The following is a 6000-nucleotide window of genomic DNA, read 5'->3' on the forward strand; positions in this document are numbered from 1 at the left end:
GTGCATTGAATGACTTGTCTTTTGTTCTTGTCGTTAATGAATTGGATTGCAACTTTAGAAGCCAACGTGGAGACTCACGAAAGCGACTAACATCTCATAAGCATTTCAAACAAATTTCATTCTCATGTTATGTTATTCTCCACAAACTTTATACTTTACAATGGTCCTACATCCTCACATATCATCACTCCAATTCTCGACTTATGCTTTAGTAATTCAACTATGACTTGGAATATTTCATATTGAAAAGAAAGGTCTAAAAATGATTTGTATGAAAACATTTCATAAACTTATTCTAGTAAGGTTTTAGGTTAATTAAAGATTGTGATATATGGATGATTTATGAAATATAACAATGTTTTCCTTTTATTTTGAATTTTTTTCTACAATATTTTTTTTGTTATTTGTTTTAGTACGTAAGATATTTATTTCCTTGTAATATGTAAATGGTTTGCTTTTAACACTACAATTTTAGGGGTTTATTAATTGGAGTTATAATAAGCTCTAGAAAAAAAATATATATCAGAATTGTTTTATTTATTTTTCCTCTATTTTATAATTTTTAAAATGTTTAAAGACAATCCCCGTAAAGTTGGTTATAATATCTCTCTAATATTTTCTTAAATATTAGTTACGCTAAAAACTTTAAAGAGACTAAACAAAATAACTAAATAACTACTAGTTAGCTAAAAGAGAAAGCATGAAGAACTTATGAACTTCAATGTAAAACCAAAAATGGATTTTCACTCTTCGGTGAAATGGTAAATATACATAATAATTTAGACAATTACTATAGTATATAATCTATGAAATTTTATAAATTAGAAAAAGATTAATCACTTCTTCTTTTGCACATTTAAAGCAGCAAGAGGAACTTAAAAACTCAAAAGTGAGGTAAAGAACAAGAATATAGATTACGGAAGTTAAAAAAGTAGAATTCAATTCGTAAAGATATATGCTAACAAAAACTCTAGCAGCTTCTTGATTAATATTTCTAACTAGTTGATGAATATTAAAATTTTGGATCCAAGAATATTCACCTAGATGCTTTAACTTTCGTTTGAATAATAAAGCAAAGTTGCAATCTTTTTTCTTTTGTCTTCAACTTCATTTTTTGTCTTTGTGTACAAGGTTTGTTGGAGTAATATATTGAACAAGAAAAACGAAAAAGGGTTCTGTATTCACCAATATATGTATGAAAATGAAAGAATATATATATATATATATATATATATATATATATATATATATATATTCAGTCTCATGACTTAAAAGAAAAGGGGTTCTTTTATTTACAATATTATCCAATTTTTGCTTTACAAAAAATAGCTAATAAAGTTTTAGAAGGAGCCATTGCATGAAAACTAGACAAATTATTTTCTCACATCATATCCCATCGTGTTAAATAACTTTGGATAAGAAAAATAGATTATAAAAAACACATGTAATAAGTTATGTGATGAAAAGAAAAAAAGAAAAAGAAAAAAGAATGTAGATGTTTTATAACTTCTGTCAACGCTTGAATTCTTTGAAAAGTGGAAGATACCCTTAAAAGAAGGGTTCAATTAATTGTGCCTTTTTATGTGGCTTAACATTCTAAAGTTAATAAATTTGTATTCTTTTAATTGTATATTAATCAACTTATTCATTGTTATATATTATTATACCGTAGTTTATATATAAATATATCAACCAAACGAGATTCTCTTTATATTCGTATATTTTTTTGAATGAAAATAATCTTAACTGAGTTCCATCACTTTATTTATATTATCCTGAGTTAATAATCAATACAAACCATCAATTTTAATACCAGATAATATGAAGAATAGAAAGATCTTCAACCATTAACGATGGATCATTCGTCGACAATATAAAAATATATAACGTCACTTTCAAAGAAAAAAAATGCATTTATAAATTGAAAAGAATAACATTTATAAACTATCATTAGTCTTAAGAGATGTGATATTTTTAAATATATTTTAAAGTTATTAATGTAATTAATTAATATTAATTGATTGTTGTTGAATTAAGAAGTGGGAGAGTGTTTATGAAATATTATTGCCCTCAATTTTTAATACATCTAGTAGAACTTATACACATACTGGAACATATTTTGAAATAAATCTCACTAATTGTTGAAGCAACAACGCTAGACAATTTTTTATGAAAAATATCAAAATAATATAAAAAAGTCTACATAAAATATAATATCAATGGATTAAATATGATTTTAGTTTTTAAAACTAGATGCAAAATTAAAATCATTTATATCCCAAACTTTGACATTTTAGTCAAAAATTTAAAAAATAAAAGAATACAGTTCTTTAAATCTAACGATTTCAACTTTTTTTTATCTGTTAAATGGTATTTTGAAATAACATTTAAAATGAAACGTGTTAAATAATATAAATATTTTAAACATCTTTAACAAAAAAAAAATCACGGGGAAATTTTTATGTAAGTTTAGAAATAAAGATGTATTTAATCTGTCAGATGAATTGAACATGTAATTATACTTTTTAGGTGTGAATGAAGGGAATGGTCCTTTTACAAATCAAAACCCAAGCATTATTTTCTGATCTCATCGCTATAGCCCAATACGAAGCAAACGTGTGCGTTCTAAAATACCGAAAATAGTATGAAAATGGCTTTAGTTAGAATGAAAGCATCTTTGAAGAATAATTATTGGTTCAGTCAAAGACTTGTGAATTGATAACTATGAACGTTTTTTTAGAAAAAAAAAAGGACATCATAAAATGATTACATATTTTCAAAGTGTTATATTTCTTTTTTTATGATTATTATAAGAAAAATTAAAAAGACATTATTCCTACTTTATTCACTTTATGTTTTCTTTTGACATCGCCACTAAATAAACCAATTACAATAATAATATAATTAAAACAAAAAACATAGATGCAACATGCTAAGTATTCTAATTAAAATTGGAATTGTACGTGGATACCATATCTAAGAAAGAATTTTATTAAAGGTAATCATATAGTACCAAGATAAAACTCTAAATTTAATTATTAAAACAAAAAGCATAGATGCAACATGCTAAGTATTGTAATTAAAATTAGAATTGTACGTGGATACCATATGTAAGAAAGAATTTTATTAAAGGTAATCATATATTACCGAGATAAAATTCTAAATTTAATTAGATAATGATAAAAATATTACCTCAAATGCTATATTATAAATCTAGCTATGTCTTGTCTTTACCACAACAAGACATACATGTCTCCATTTATACTAATTCCATTTATTTATCTCAACACACTTCTCTTTCTCTAGTTATAATTGTTTTTATCATACAAGATATATTTACCTTCGTTCCAACTAGTCATCAAAATAAACTATTATTTGATATCACTATTTTTTTTATTGAAACAGTTAAAATATTCATCACCAATAAAATTAAGTTGTCATATAAGAGATCACCTATTACAAAAATTTTGGTCCAAAAGAAAAAAACTAAATTAAATTAACTTATTTTTTTCTCAAGATAAGCTAAACCCTAACCCCGTGTGAATAAGGTACCACCAACCCGGCAAGTACATTCGGTATGTGTTCAATTTAAGGGAGAAAAAAAGGACATAAAAGTGAGTTTCATTTCACATGTGAGAAACAATGTCACCCACCATGGAGATGAACCTGGACAAGTTAAACAAGTTAGGAACACGTTCACACAATTTGGGTTATTGCAATTGGAAGAAGCATGCATGCATCCAACACAAATTTGGTCTGTCGCGTCTGAGGTTTTAATGAAACAAACAAATAGTACGTAATAATTCACGTTGTTCATCAAAGCTCAAGATTCATCAAACTAAACAAGATAGATATAAAAGACAATGCATCCTGAGTTTAGACCAGGTTCTTCGTAAATATTTTTAAAAAAAAATAACTTTTATTATAAACTAATAATTTCAGAGTATATACATAAGTTTAAAATATAAATTTAGAAAAATTGTAATAAATTTTTCACAAATAAATTTTTTTAAATTATTTTCTTTTTCTTCATAAAATTATTTATAAAGAAACTCAACCAACCATATGCCTTTAATGTTCAAAGGAGAAACTAGCTCATGCATTGAATTTGACTACGTTACTTATTTATTGATTGAATAAGTTAGCTTAAGCTTTTTAATATATTATTTTATTTGCACAAACGTAGCGAGCTGGTTTTTGTTTTACTTGTCGCTTGTTATAATAATGAAATTAGGTTATAATTTATTTATTGAATATTTTAGGCTAAAAGGTTAATAGAGAAATTGATAAAAAAAAATCATGTAAAACAAAAAAATGAAGTTTAACTAGAGAACACTTGATAAATGACACAACAACAAACATATAGAAAAGACAACACCTAGTTAACTAGAGAACAAATTATTGTTATTGCTGTTATCTTGTTCACCCCTTCATAGATAAGGTACATGACCTAAAACCTTGTTTTATTATACGACTCATTCGCACTAGGAAACATACAAACATGCTAGTGTTATTTAATGCTTTTAATGTTTTTTTATTATTGAAGTGGGAAAACCATTTGGCATTGGTGATTATACTATCTTCTAAAAAATGTAAAATTCATATTATAGTAATTGCTATAGTACTAATGGTACCTAGAACAACTAACTTATATCCAATTGTAGAAAGTTTACATTTGTTAGAATTGAAAATTGAATTTTAGCATCCAAGTATTTTGTTTTTGGTTAAGTACGTTGGTCTACACAATGGAAAAATTTTTTTTATATTATTTAGAGGTACGATAAAATAGTTAATTACTAAAAGAGTGTTGTATGCATGAAAAATGAAATAATTTGATCTCAAAGTTAGTCAATGTGATGTGAAATAGGTGCAATTGTGTTATCAAGTTCTTCAATGTAAGTTGTTGTGTTTTTGTTGAGTTAGTGTAGTTAATTTAGATATTTTGTAAGAGTATAAAGTATGTACACTTTTTTACATATATGAAATAATATACATTATTAATATTTTTCATATTTTTTCTATCGTCTTTTCTTTTATTACTCTGTAACATTTGTATCTATAATAAATTGGTATCTAAAGCAAGAAGATATTGGATCAAGATTATAAAAAAATACATTTTTTCATCGTGTAGTTTGAGTTTCATAGCAACCAACATGACAGGTCTCAACGAGCACATTTTTAGAAATTTACCAGTTCTTGATGACAAATATTGGGACAAATGGAATGTTCATATGAATGCAATGTTTGATTTTCAAGATATTCTTGATATTGTCAAGAGTGGTTATGAACCACTTGATGAACCTCTGATTAAAGGTCAAAGATAGGTTTTCAAGGAAAATCAAAAGAAAAAATTGTAAGGCTTGTTATTTCTCCATTAGTGTGTTTATGGTTCTCACTTTGAGAAGATTGCATGGGATATCTTGGCCAAAGCTTGATCCAATGATGACAAGCTAAAGAAAGTGAAACTACAAACTTTGAAATGAAAATTTGAGTAGCTCCAAACGAAAAATAATGAGAAGAAGGAAGGGGTGTGTTGTTGTTAGATATGAAATGGTGATTTAAGCCAAGAAACGGAGGGTTGAATTGACTGTTTAAAACTTTTTCGAATGCTTAAAATCCCTTTTAATTAAATCAAATAGACCACAAAATTTGAATACAAAAACTATAGAACAATACACTTTCAATTGGTCAAAAATAAAAATAACTGACTAATCTGTTCATAATCCTATGAATTAGTTGACTAAAATTTTGGAAAATTATGCAAAATGAGAATTCGCAAATTTCACTCAAACAAAAAAAATTTACACACAAGACTTGTTCCAAACAGTATTTCTAATAGGTATGCACTATCATATTACACATAAACGCATTCAAACACATCAATGAGGGGTTTACTTTGTTTTCTTGAGATTTTAAAGTGAGTGAGATGAAGAGAAGAGAGACACACAAATGTTTTTATACTGGTTCACTCAATCACAAAGCTACATCCAGCTTACCAGG

Source organism: Vigna unguiculata, chromosome 4, assembly GCF_037176805.1.
Source record: "Vigna unguiculata cultivar grain cowpea cultivar isolate G323 ecotype 2 chromosome 4, ASM3717680v1, whole genome shotgun sequence".
Lineage (NCBI taxonomy): Eukaryota > Viridiplantae > Streptophyta > Magnoliopsida > Fabales > Fabaceae > Vigna > Vigna unguiculata.